This window comes from Schistocerca americana, chromosome 5, assembly GCF_021461395.2.
Source record: "Schistocerca americana isolate TAMUIC-IGC-003095 chromosome 5, iqSchAmer2.1, whole genome shotgun sequence".
Taxonomy (NCBI): Eukaryota; Metazoa; Arthropoda; class Insecta; order Orthoptera; family Acrididae; genus Schistocerca; species Schistocerca americana.
This window is the reverse complement of record NC_060123.1, coordinates 388412372-388427384: the sequence shown is the minus strand read 5'-3', so window position 1 is coordinate 388427384 and position 15013 is coordinate 388412372. Positions and strand designations below refer to the sequence as shown.

Below are 15013 nucleotides of genomic sequence, written 5' to 3'. Positions count from 1 at the left end.
CATCTTTAATCATGCATGTAGAAATAGGCTCTGATGTCGATGTTACCGTTTCTTCGTAGAAATGTGACGCCTCACATCTGCTTTACGTCCGAGAGTTACTGAGATGAAACAGCTACAAATCTCACACAGCGCTTCCTGATCCGTACGTTCTTTCTTCACAAAAGATCGTTCTTTTGTGTAAGCATCCGAAAAATGACACTTTCTCTTTCCATCCTTAGGCATTTTCATTAGCTATGATAAGATAAAATTATTAAACGGTTAACAGTCGACAATAACATTTTAGTCATCGAAGTACACGTCACTACACGTTTCACGCCCTACATACCCGCAGTAAACACATCCAACATTACTAACTTGCACTCATAGTTAGTATTACACTACTGGCCATTAAAATCACTACTGACGTGCTACAGACGCGAAATTTAACCGACAGGAAGAAGATGCTGTGATATGCAAATGATTAGCTTTTCAGAGCATTCACACAAGGTTGGCGCCGGTGGCGACACCTACAACGCGCTGACATGAGGAAAGTTTCCAACCGATTTCTCATACACAAACAGCAGTTGACCGGCGTTGCCGAGTGAAACGTTGTTGCGATGCCTCGTGTAAGGAGAAGAAATGCGTACCATCAAGTTTCCGACTTTGATGAAGGTCGGATTGTAGCCTATCGCGATTGCGGTTTATCGTATCGCGACATTGCTGCTCGCGTTGGTCGAGATCCAATGACTGTTGGCAGTATATGGAATCGGTGGGTTCAGGAGGGTAATACGGAACGCCGTGCTGGATCCCAACGGCCTCGCATCACTAGCAGTCGAGACGACAGGCATCTTATCCGCATGGATGTAGCGGATCGTGCAGCCACGTCTCGATCCCTGAGTCAACAGATGGGGACGTTTGCAAGACAACAACCATCTGCACGAACAGTTCGACGACGTTTGCAGCAGCATGGACTATCAGCCCGGAGACCATGGCTACGGTTATCCTTGACGCTGCATCACAGACAGGAGCGCCTGCGATGGTGTACTCAACGACGAACCTGCGTGCACAAATGGCAAACCGTCATTTTTTCGGATGAATCCAGGTTCTGTTTACAGCATCATGATGGTCGCATCCATGTTTGGCGACATCACGGTGAACGCACAATGGAAGCGTGTAATCGTCATCGCCATACTGGCGTATCACCTGGCGTGGTGGTGTGGGGTGCCATTGGTTACACGTCTCGGTCACCTCTCGGTCGCATTGACGGCACTTTGAACAGTGGACGTTACATATCAGATGTGTTACGACCCGTGGCTCTACCCTTCATTCGATCCCTGCGAAACCCTACATTTCAGCAGGATAATGCACGACCGCATGTTGCAGGTCCTGCACGGGCCTTTCTGGACACAGAAAATGTTCAACTGTTGTCCTGGCCAGGACATTCTCCAGATCTCTCACCAATTTAAAACGTCTGGTCAAGGGTGACCGAGCAACTGCCTCGTCACAATACCCCAGTCACTACTCTTGATGAACTGTGGTATCGTGTTGAAATTGCATGGGCAGCTGTACCTGTACACGCCATCCAAGCTCTGTTTGACTCAATGCCCAGGCGTATCAAGGCCGTTATTACGTCCAGAGGTGGTTGTTCTGGGTACTGATTTCTCAGGATCTATGCACTCAAATTGCGTGAAAATGTAATCATATGTCAGTTCAAGTATAATATATTTGTCCAATGAATACCCGTTAATCATCTGCATTTCTTCTTGGTGTAGCAATTTTAATGGCCAGTAGTGTACATTTAGAAAGAATAGTCTTATCAGATCGTCATTAAGATGGGAACTGCCCGATTCTTCCGCGTGGCGCTGCTTGATTAGTCCCAGCCCCGTACTACTGGAGAAGTCTGGTATTTACTGGAATCATGGCGCTAGATCTAGAAGGTGCTTGCATCGTCGTTACAGGATACAACATGCAACTCTGTCTGTGGGACAACCTTGTATACATAAACTTGCTGATATAAATAAAACTAATTGAGGCTGCATTTACATATTGCGCTAATAGATGGCGTTACTTGAGTACATGAGCCAAGCTCGTAATCGCATTTTATAAAATCGGGACAAAATAGGGTCATGTCGGGACAAGAAGGTCGTCACAACGGCGACGGTCCCTGTATATCGGGACGAATGGCAACCTCATCCCCCCCCCCCCCCCCCCATATCTACAGGGTGTTACAAAAAGGTTCGGCCAAACTTTCAGGAAACATTCCTCACACACAAATAAAGAAAAGATGTTATGTGGACATGTGTCCGGAAACGCTTAATTTCCATGTTAGGGCTCATTTTAGGTTCGTCAGTCACCTACGCTCAATGGAGCACGTTATCATGATTTCATACGGGATACTCTACCTGTGCTGCTAGAACATGTGCCTTTACAAGTACGACACAACATGTGGTTCATGCACGATGGAGCTCCTGCACATTTCAGTCGAAGTGTTCGTACGCTTCTCAACAACAGATTCAGTGACCGATGGATTGGTAGAGGCGGACCAATTCCATTGCCTCCGCGCTCTCCTGGCCTCAACCCTCTTGACTTTCATTTATGGGGGCATTTGAAAGCTCTTGTCTACGCAACCCCGGTACCAAATGTAGAGACTCTTCGTGCTCGTATTGTGGACGGCTGTGATACAATACGCCATTGTCCAGAGCTGCATCAGCGCATCAGGGATTCCATGCGACGGAGGGTGGATGCATGTATCCTCGCTAACGGAGGACATTTTGAACATTTCCTGTAACAAAGTGTTTGAAGTCACGCTGGTACGTTCTGTTGCTGTGTGTTCCCACTCCATGATTAATGCGATTTGAAGAGAAGTAATAAAATGAGCTCTAACATGGAAAGTAAGCGTTTCCGGACACATGTCCACATAACATATTTTCTCTCTTTGTGTGTAAGGAATGTTTCCTGAAAGTTTGGCCGTACCTTTTTGTAACACCCTGTATAGCCGAGCCTGAGGGCACGCGCGTAGTTACTTCTGCACCTATCGATGATTGTCCGTCCAAGATATGATGCTACGTTCCCCCTCCGAGAGTACAGTTACGTGATTGTGGAGATTACGTGTAGGATGTAGTAAGACGGGCGCGTGGTATCGACCAGCTGGGCCGCCCTGCTGGGGCGTACGTGACCCGCGGCACGTGCCTGTCTGTCTGGCTGGCTGGCTGGCGCTGAGCGCTGACCCGCCCACAGCCCGGCGGCGGCGAGCTGGCTGCGCCGCGCCTCCACCCTGCCGAGCGCACACCTCGCTGCAGGCGACGTGCCGCATCTCTTTCTTGTCGGGCAGCCGGTCTAGTCGCATAGCTCGTGTCGGGAAACTGAAAGACCGCATGCTCGAATTCCGATCGAACCAAGGCATTTTCATTTCGCTTCTAACCTAGCTTTTACATCGCAATGGTTTGAAGATTCGCCACGAACGACACGTCATTCGGATTCCGTATTAAACAGTAATCCCTATTCCCTTGTAAAATTCCTGGGTCGGGTTAGGGTCACACAAGTCGCCGAAATGGAGTCCAATGGAAAAACGCCAAGCAGGCCGTTGAGATACATGGAATTATTATTATCATCTATTTCCTAATGTGGGTACGTATCGTTTGAGACTCTTGCAGTAGGGTAGAGCGTAGCTCACATCCACACTCGCCTATTCTAATGTACTTTTTCCATCGTGCTCTAAATCAACGCGGGTAGATTAGAATTGTGTACCGGATAGGGGATTCGAATCGCGAGCTTCATCTTTCGTGGTTAATACAATAGCCAGCCGGCCGAAGTGGCCGTGCGGTTAAAGGCGCTGCAGTCTGGAACCGCAAGACCGCTACGGTCGCAGGTTCGAATCCTGCCTCGGGCATGGATGTTTGTGATGTCCTTAGGTTAGTTAGGTTTAACTAGTTCTAAGTTCTAGGGGACTAATGACCTCAGCAGTTGAGTCCCATAGTGCTCAGAGCCATTTGAACCAACCAATACAATAGCCAGATGGGTATCCAGGCAGGACACACGTTTTGTCCTCGCAGCTTCAGTTCTGCCAGTAGCCTACCTCTTTCCTATTATCATAGTTTCAAGATGTTTTGCTGCATACCTTGCTGGACTGATACTCACGGCGGGAAAGACATTGAAAGATATAGTCGACTCCCGATAATCTGAAGTTCAAGGGACTCCAGAAACTGTTCGAACAGTTAAAAATTCCAGAATGATATTTTCACTCTGCAGCGGAGTGTGCGCTTATATGAAACTTCCTGGCAGACTAAAACTGTGTGCCGGACCGAGACTCGAACTCGGGACCTTTGCCTTTCGCGGGCAAGTGCTCTACCAACTGAGATACCCAAGCACGACTCACGCCCCGTCCTCACAGCTTTACTTCCGCCAGTACCTCGTCTTCTATCTTCCAAACTTTATAGAAGCTCTCCTGCGAACCTTGCAGAACTAGCACTCCTGTTTTAATCTGCCAGGAAGTTTAATATAAGCGCTCGCTCCGCTGCAGAGTGAAAATCTCATTCTGTAAACATTCCCCAGGCTGTGGCTAAGCCATGTCTCCGCTATATCCTTTCTTTCAGGAGAGCTAGTTCTGCAAGGTTCGCAGGAGAGCTTCTGTAAAGTTTGGAAGGTAGGAGACGAGGTACTGGCAGAAGTAAAGCTGTGAGGGCGGGGCGTGAGTCATGCTTGGGTAGCTCAGATCACGCCAGCACGGTAGCTCAGCGTGATCCGTCAGAGGGGATAACTGCCACCTGTAATAAAAAAACTGAGTGAACGCATCAACGAACAACCTGAACGGGTGTCATCGGACGTCTGTCCCGAACGAATAAATAAAAAATAATAATAAAATAATAAAAATGATCAACTTGAATGGATATCTTGTGACGTCCGCCCAGACCATAACGCAACGAACAATAGCGAAAAAAAAAAGATTGTAGAGTACTTGCCCGCGAAAGGCAAAGGTCCCAAGTTCGAGCCTCGGTCCGGCACACAGTTCTAATCATCCAGGAAGTTTCGGTTAAGAATTCTATTAAACAAAATTTTGGTTGATCATGATGGATCGAAATAACTATGTGAAGTTAAAAAATAGTTCCATAATATTAACAACGATAATTTCATTTACAAATGGAAGCAGGAGCTACGTACTACATAAACATTTACATCTATACACCAGTGGGTACTTTGTCTGTCACTGTCACCTTCCCCCCTTTCCTGTTGCACTCGCGTATACTTCGTGGGAAAAACAATTGCTGGTAAGCCTCTGTGTGAGTTCGAATCTCTGCAATTTTACCTTCACTGTCTTTTCGCGATATATGTATATAGGAGGAAGCAATATATAGGTTGACTCTTCTAGCAGGATTCTGCACTTCTCTTCTTTCATTTCTTTGAACAATTCATTTGTTACCGATACCTTTTTTCTGTAGGTGCGCTTCTTTGATGTTATTTGTACAACTGGTTATGTACGTTATAAATCGTTCAGTAAACAAACGCCTGGCGCAAAGAGGTGACGACAGAACAATTCGAATTACAGAGTATTAGGTAGCCGCTGACGTCGATTAATACAGGCGACTTGGTCATGGGATACCGACATGCACATACGCAGAGGGCGGTAGTATCGCGTTCGCAAGGTATAACAGGGCAGCACATTGGCGGAGCTGTCATTCGTACTCAGCTGATTCGTGCGGAAAGTTTGCCGATGTGACTAAGGCCGCACGATAGGAATTAAGAGACTTACAAGGGAACCTCCTCATCGCACCCCCTCAGATTTAGTTATAAGTTGGCACAGTGGATAGGCCTTGAAAAATTGAACACAGATCAATCGAGAAAACAGGAAGAAGTTGTGTGGAACTATGAAAAAATAAGCAAAATATACAAACTGAGTAGTCCATGTGCACGATGGGCAACATCAAGGAGAGCAAGAGCCCAGGAGCGCCATGGTCCCGTGGTTAGCGTGAGCAGCTGCGGGACGAGAGGCCCTTGGTTCAAGTCTTCCCTCGAGTGAAAAGATTATTTTTGCGAAGTTATGATCTGTCCGTTCTTTCATTTACGTCTCTGTTCACTGTAATAGGTTTAGTGTCTGTGTTTTGCGAACACACCGCAAAACCGTGCGATTAGTAGACGAAAGGACGTGCCTCTCCAATGGGAACCGAAAACATTTGATCGCCAGGTCATAGGGCAACCGATTCCTCCACAGGAAAACAGTCTGATATATTCTATACGACACTGGTGACGGCATGTGCGTCACATGACAGGAATATGTTGTCGACCCACTACCTTGACCGATTTAGGTTCTCTTGTGGATGTGATAATCACTCCCAAAGAGGTGATGAATACATAAAAGTTTGTCACATAAACTGCATCAAATTAATGCAACAGTTTCACAGTCGCACAGTTTTCCCTGTGCTGTGTCAAAAGATATGTTTTTAACGTTTTCAAATTTTTCCGTGCGTAGACCGTCAAATCCTGCATATGTCCAAGCAAATCTGAACATGTCCTGGAATTTTGGAGAGCGAAGTTGATTATATAAAAAAATTAAACTTTTCGATCGAGGGAAGACTTCAACCAAGGACCTCTCGTCCCGCAGCTGCTCACGCTAACCACGGGACCACGGCGCTCCTGGGCTCACATTGTCCTTGGTGTTGCCTATTGTGCACATGGACTACTCAGTTTGTATATTTTGCTTGTTTTTTCATAGTTCCACACAACTTCTTCCTGTTTTCTCGATTGATCTGTGTTCAGTTTTTAAAGGCCTATCCACTGTGCCAACTTATAACTAAATCTGAGGGGGGTGCGATGGGGAGGTTCTCTTGTTAGAACGTAGAATGCTGATTGGAGCTAGATGCAGGAGACATTCCGTTTCCGAAATCGTTAGCGAATTCAGTATTCCGAGATCCAAAATGTCAAGAGTGCACCGATAATACCAAATTTCCGGCATTGCTTCTCACCACGGAAACGCAGTTGCCTACGGCCTTCTCGTAACGACAGACAGCAGCGGCGTTTGCGTACAGTTTTCAGTGCTAACAGACAAGCAACACTGCAGAAATAACAGCAGAAATTAGTGTCGAACGTACGAGGAACGGATCCGTGGAGACAGTGAGGTGAAATGTGGCATTAACGACCGACGTGAGTGCCTTTGCTAACAGCACTACATCGCCTGCAGCGCCTCTCCTGCGCCTGTGAATCTCGGTCGGAGCCTAGACGATTGGAAAATTGTGGCCTGTTCAGATCTGATTTCAGTTAGAAAGAGCTGATGCTGGGGTTCGAGTGTGGCGTTGACCCCACGAAGCCATGGACCCAAGTTAACAAGCCACTGTGCTAGCTGGCGGTGGCACCATAACGGTGTGTTTACATGGAATGGAGTGGGTCTTCAATCCAGCTGAAACGATCATTGACCGTAAATGGTTATGTTCGGCTACTTAAAGACCATTTTCAGCCATTCGGGGACTTAATCTTCCAAAACAACGATGCAGTGTCACCGGGTCACTATTGTACGCGATTGGTTTGAAAAAAATTGTGCACAATTAGAGTGAATGGTTTGGCCACTCAGATGCCCCGATATGAATCCCATCGAGCACTTATCGGACGTAATCGAGAGGTCAGTTCGTGCACAACATCTTGCACCGGCAACACTTTCACAATTATGGAAGGCTGTAGAAGCAGTGGCTCACTATTTCTGCAGGGGCTTCAAATTCAAATGGTTCAAATGGCTGTGAGCACAATGGGACTTAACTTCTGAGGTCAACAGTCCCCTAGAACTTAGAACTACTTAAACCTAACTAAACTAAGGACATCACACACACCCATACCCGAGGCAGGATTCGAACCTGCGACCGCAGCAGCAGCGCGGTTCCAGACTGTAGCGCCTAGAACCGCTCGGCCACAACGGCCGGCGCAGGGGCTTCCAACGACTTGTTGAGTCCATGCCACGTCGAGCAGGGCAAAAGGAGGTCCGACACGATACTAGGAGGTATCCCACGACTTTTGTCACCTCGGTGTTCAGAGCTTTTACGAGAGGTCTGTCATGACAATCAATTCGCTGACTGTTCTTTCCGTATATACGTTAACGGAAGACAGAGAAAATGTTGAAGAAATGGTTGCACGATTGTTCATTTCAGGAAGGGTTTGATTAGTTATACCACAGAACTAAACCGAGGATATTGTTGGTAATGAAGAGAGTTATAATAGTGGAAAGCTACATTCGACGAACATAATATTATTTATAATCATGTAATGACTTCATATTTTCTTTCGACACCTTTCCTCACAAGCGTCTTCTAACGAAACTCCGTGCCTACGGAGTATCGCCTCACTTGTGCGACTGGATTCGTGATTTCCTGTCACAAAGGCCACAGTTCGTGGTAATAGACGTAAAGTGATCGAGTAAAACAGAAGTAATATCCGGCGTTCCCCAAGGAAGTGTTATAGGCCTTCTATTGTTCCTGATCTATATTAACGACATAGGAGACAATATGAGTAGCCGTCTTAGATTGTTTGCAGATGATGCTGTCATTTACCGTCTTGTAAAGTCATCAGATGATCAAAACGACTTGCAAGATGATTTAGATAATATATCTGTATGGTGCGAAAAGTGGCAATTGACCCTGAATAAAGCAAAGTGTGAAGTTATTCACATGAGTACTGAAAGAAATCAGCTACATTTCGATTACGCGATAAGCCACACAAATCTGAAGGCTGTAAATTCAACTAACTACTTAGGGATTACAATTAAAAATTAATCTAAACTGGAACGATCACATAGATAATATTGTGGGTAGAGAAAAGCAAAGACTGCGATTCATTGGCAGAACACTTAGAAAGTGCAACAAGTCTACCAAAGAGACTGCTTACACTACGCTTGTCCGCCCTATTCTGGAGTATTGCTGTGTGGTGTGGGATCCGCATCAGGTGGGACTGACGGATGACATCGAAAAAGTACAAAGAAGGGCAGCTCGTTTTGTATTATCACGAAATAGGGGAGATAGTGTCACAGACATGATACGCGAATTGGAGTGGCAATCATTAAAACAAAGGTGTTTTGCGTTGCGACGGGATCTTCTCACGAAATTTCAATCACCAGTTTTGTCTTCCGATTGCGAAAACATTCTGTTGGCACGCACCTACATAGGGAGAAATGAAACATTTATCAGGAATATGCCCTATGAAACCTACAACTAACAGTGAAATTAGTGATATTCAGGCTCGTTCAGAAAGGCGCAGGTAGTCCTTCTCACACATCTGCATTACTAAACAAGCCTGAATCAAGGTCCAAGTTGCAGGTTACCTATGTAACGGCTTCCAGAGCAACAGAAATTTGATTTTCAATATTTTATTCAGTAACTGATTGAATTTAAAAACATTAAAATTCAGTCATAATCTGTTCATTAAGAGCTATAATCTTATGTTAAAGGTTTAACACAATAAGTCAACCATTAGAGTTAGAAAACGTGTATACGTCTTGAAGCATCACAACTCGTGGAGCGTAAATTACTCAGACTATATTCATCCAGTGCTTGACAATGAGAGCACGTAGGGACCTGCAACAAACTTTATACATACTTTCAAACATTTACAGCTGCAACAAACTTTATACATACTTTCAAACATTTATAGACCTTTTTCTCGCTGACAACCCCCACAAAATGAAGGGAGGAAAAACGTTTTTATCACTTACGATATTTTCGTAGTTCATGTAGTAAAACTGACGCATCAGGCATAACGTTTTAATTTATGACTTCTTAACTAATAACTATTCGAATAACATTTTTCATAAAGTATCCACTTGTATCACTGAACGTCTTTGCAAAATTATATCAGTGTACGACACAGTTCTGGTGATACTACTAGGGGTATGATTGCTTAAAGAATCCGGGGTGCGGGTTTACTGATGGTCTGAGACTGAGGTGGAGCTGGAACTGGAATGAATAGTACTGCTACACTACGTGTCCTCCTGTACCGATTACTTCCGAGGTATTATAGTAGAATGGTAGCGGTGAAAATCGAAATATTGTTCAACAATTTTTAGACATTTTTACTACTCTTTATTCATATTTCACACTTCCAATAGCAGTAAATGTATTTTCTAAAGGGTTTTATGTGTCGGTATTTGGCTGATGGAATGTTAAGTGTACGCTTCCCATCACACGGCGTACGCATCCGCATCAGAGCTAGGAGAACCTAAGCGGCGACGAGAGAGAAATATGGCTCGCTGCTCATACAGAAATAGACGTCTCCCAGTGGGAGTGTCTGAGCATGTGACGCGAGACAAAGCCGTCACGGAAGTGTCGCAGGGGAACTACAACTGGGGAATCCAGCGCTTCCGCCGGCGCTATCCTTAGAAGCAATCTCAATGAGAGCACGTATCTATGTTTTACGTAAATACCATTGCTTTAAAAGATAATGTCAATTCTTTAAAAGAATAATAATTTGCTTACCATGTATTTTTCAGCTCCTTTGCAGTTTTTAGCCTTGGTAATGGTGGTTCAGTTCCGTAACCGTGGATTAAATTACTAAGAAATACAGCAACCGGTTACTATTTATGTAGTTTTATTTGTACAGAGACGCGTTTTTGAAGTTTTACCCATCATCAGCTGGTGCAATACATTTATACATTATCATTATGACGTTTCTTATCGACCACATTTTGAATGATATAGCTGACCTGTGTAAAATAACAGCCCATTTACTTATTACTTTCCCCGAATTGTGCATTTGCATTTAATTAATAGTTAGAGACAGTTATTCTCTTCCGGTATAAATAAATGTAAATGTCGTGTGACTAGTGCCTCCCGTCGGGTAGACTGTTCGAAGGGTGCAAGTTTCTCGATATGACGCCACTTCGGCGACTTGCGCGTCGATGGGGATGAAATAATGATGATTAGGACAACACAACACCGAGTCGGGAATCGAACCCGGGTCCATAGGATTGACATTCTGTCGCGCTGACCACTTTTTTCCGTTGTTGATCATGGTGTTTGGTCGTTGCGGACGTCACATGACATCCTTTCAAGTTCGTTTGTTGATCCGTCCATTCAATTTTTTTATTACAGAGTCCAACCAGCTCTCTTACCGAATACGCTGAGCTACCGTGCCGGCTCTGTATGAATAAACGCATACACTATCTGAGCGGAAGAATCCGGAGAGACCAATGTGATGCGGTTTTGTCCACTAGATGTCACGAGAGGCTGGCCCGCCAGCATAAAAGGAGGTGAAGAGTATTGCGTTGTCAACAGAGAAGAAGTAACAACAGAATGGATAGGTCAGAAGAGCTCAAAAAGTGGCTTGGGAAGTGGAGTACTCATCGGACGTCGCCTGTGTAACAGATTCATTACGGAAATTTCCACCCTTCTAAAACTGCCCAAGTCGATAATTGGTGACGTGATTGTGAAGTGGTAATGGGCAGGAACAACCACAGATAACTAAGACCAGACAGATCTCATGTAATCGGGCGGTGTGGCCGAGCGGTTCTAGGCGCTCCAGTCTGAAACCGCGCGACTGCTACGGTCGCAGGTTCGAATCCTGCCTCTGGCATGGATGTGTGTGATGTCCTTAGATTAGTTAGGTTTAAGTAGTTCAAAGTTCTAGGGGACTGATCCAGTGATTAGGACGCTTGAGGTGGAGTTAAGAGCTATGCCACTGGACAGTGGGTAAACTAGAAACGAGTGGATTGGTCACTCACGCCTTACTCTGTGACAATCCGACGGAAGGGTTTGGGTTTGGCGAATAGCTGGAGAACGTTTTGCGCCATAATGTGCATTCCCGACAGTGAAGTGTGGAGGCTCTGGTGTTGCGGTATGGGGGTATTTTTCACGGTTAGGTGTGGTCCCATTATCGCACTTAAAAAGGCTGAATTCAGAAAGATGTGAATACATTTTACAGCATTGTGTACTGCGTGCAGTAGAAGAACAGTTCGGAGACCTTGATCATATCAGCTTGACAGTGCACCCCGTGTTAAAGCAGCATCCGTAGTGCAATAGTTTGTGGAAAATAATATTCCTGAAATCAAGTGGTCTGCCCATGGAGTCCCGAGTTGAATCCAATGGAACAGCGTTGGAATGAGTTGGAATGGCGACTTCACTCCAGACCCAAGCGCCCAACATCACTAACTTTTCTAGTTTCGGCTCTTGACGAAGAATGGGTTGCCATCCCTCCACTAACAGTCACGTGACTCACAGAAAACGTCCCCAGCAGAATTCGAGCAACCGTAAAGACAAAGGGTGGGCACACTCCATATTAACATCCGCTAACTAGTGTCCCCACATTATTGATCAGATAATGCAATTGGCACTTGGTGAATGCTGAGCTGAATCAGAGCTCAGTGAAGTATATGTGCTACACTTGCAAATGCTAAAATGGAACTCCTAACGTGGTAGATAAAAGGATTGCATATTGCATAGGGCAGCTGCAGCATTCAAACTCCAGTCCGAAAAAACGTTGTTCTAACGATGACAGTATTGCATCACGCCAATTGAAAGTGGCAGATAATGCATCTTGACATACAAAGTGACAATTATTGAACTATATGAAAAAAATTTGTAACGAACTACGACGTCCACACACTTTATTCAACATGTAAACGTCAGTACAGATATTCGGATTTAGGTTATGACATGTTCGATATGCCTGACATCATTGGCGATGATGTGGCGCAGACGAATAGCGAAATTCTGCATAACCCGCTGAAGTGTCGGACCGTCGATGACCTCCTGAATGACTGTTTTCAGCTCGGCAATGGTTTTGGAGTTATTGCTGTACACCTTGTCTTTAATATAGCCCCACAAAAAGGAGCCGCATATGTTCAGATCCGCAGGACGTGGCAGCCAATCGAGGCTCATGCCAGTGGCCTCTGGGTACTCCGAAGTCAGAATGCGGTCCCCAAAGTGCTCCTCCAGGACATCAAACACTTTCCTGTTTCTATGAGGTCGAGCTCTGTCTTGCATGAACCGCGTCTTGTCGACATCAGGGTCACTTTGGATATTGGGGAAAAATCATCTTCCAAAACCTTAATGTACCGTTCGTTGGTCACCGTGCCATCAAGGAATATCGCACCGATTATTCTGTCACTGGACACTGCACACCACACGGTCACCCGTTGATGGTTAAGAGACTTCTCGATCGCGAAATGCGGATTCTCAGTCCCCCAGATGCGCCAAGTCTGCTTTCTGACGTACCCATCAAATGGAAGTGGCCGACAACAAGACGCGTGCGTATGCGCATACTAATTCCCATCATGCCCCGCGGCCAACCGCGCATTTTGAGCGTCCTAACGCAAACCGTTCAGAAGTTATGGCGATTTTATTTCATACAGTTCAATAATGACTGGAATACGCTCTTTCAAATTCTGAAGGTGGCAGGGGTAAAATACAGGGAGCGAAAGGCTATTTACAATTTGTACAGAAACCAGATGGCAGTTATAAGAGTCGAGTGACATGAAGGGGAAGCAGTGGATGGAAAGGGAGTGAGACAGGGTTGTAGTCTCTCCCCGATGTTATTCAATCTGTATATTGAGCAAGCAGTGAAGGAAACAAAAGAAAAATTCGGAGTGGGTATTAAAATCCATGGAGAAGAAATAAAAACTTTGAGGTTCGCCGATGACATTGTAATTCTGTCAGAGACAGCAAAGGACTTGGAAGAGCAGTTGAACGGAATGGACAGTGTCTTGAAAGGAGGGTATAAGACGAACATCAACAAAAGCAAAACGAGGATAATGGAATGTAGTCGAATTAAATCGGGTGATACTGAGGGAATTAGATTAGGAAATGAGAAACTTAAAGTAGTAAAGGAATTTTTCTATTTGGGGAGCAAAATAACTGATGATGGTCGAAGTCGAGAGGATATCAAATATAGACTGGCAATGCAAGGAAAGCGTTTCTGAAGAAGAGAAATTTGTTAACATCGAGTATAGATTTAAGTGTCAGGAAGTCATTTCTGAAAGTATTTGTATGGAGTGTAGCCATGTATGGAAGTGAAACATGGACGATAAATAGTTTGGACAAGAAGAGAATAGAAGCTATTGAAATGTGGTGCTACAGAAGAATGCTGAAGATTAGATGGGTAGATCACATAACTAATGAGGAAGTATTGAATAGGATTGGGGAAAAGAGAAGTTTGTGGCACAACTTGACTAGAAGAAGGGATCGGTTGGTAGGACTTATGTTGAGGCATCAAGGGATCGCCAATTTAGTATTGGCGGGCAGCGCGGAGGGTAAAACTCATAGAGGGAGACCAAGAGATGAATACACTAAGCAGATTCAGAAGGATGTTGGTTGCAGTAGGTACTGGGAGATGAAGAAGCTTGCACAGGATAGAGTAGCATGGAGAGCTGCATCAAACCAGTCTCAGGACTGAAGACCACAACAACAACAGTTCAATAATTGTCTCCCTGTAAAGAAAGCTACAGAGGAAGTATCTGGTTGCTGTATTTCTTTAAAAAAATGGCTCTGAGCACTATGGGGCTTAACAGCTGAGGTCATCAGTCCCCTAGAACTTAGAACTACTTAAACCTATCTAACCTAAGGACATCACACACATCCATGCCCGAGGCAGCATTCTAACCTGTGACCGTTGTGGTCGCGCGGTTCCAGACTGAAGCGCCTAGAACGGCTCGACTTATTTCTTCAAATAAGTGTTTAATTCGACCAAATACATTTCGGTTTCTTTAAAACTATTAGTAACGTTCGTTGTGACTATTATGGTTCCGTGCATCACAAACAGTTTGAAAACTATACAGTACATTTCTCACCGCTAATTTTAGCTTTGCAACAGGCATAGTTGTCATCTCCTTGCACAGCGGAAGTCTGTTCTGAAAACACTGACGTCAATTTTTTGGTACAAATAGCACTGCGCAACATATTAATTACGTTTATGAGTGGAATAGTTTGCTGTACAAAGATTCTAGTCGGGTTCAGCAACGCAAAAGCTGTCGTTTCAATGCTTCAGCGTTTACTCGCGCGTTTGGTATGATTTATGGGTGATGTAATAGTCCTTTGTTAAATTCCTTCTTATGCGTTGGGGTCAGAACGACACC

At 44.9% G+C, this 15013-nt stretch overlaps 1 protein-coding gene across 1 annotated transcript in view; it reads left to right on the top strand.

The window, feature by feature from the left end:
• LOC124615664 (farnesyl pyrophosphate synthase-like) overlaps positions 1–15013 on the top strand; it is a 260601-nt gene that overhangs the window by 24897 nt on the left and 220691 nt on the right. The window lies entirely within an intron of this gene.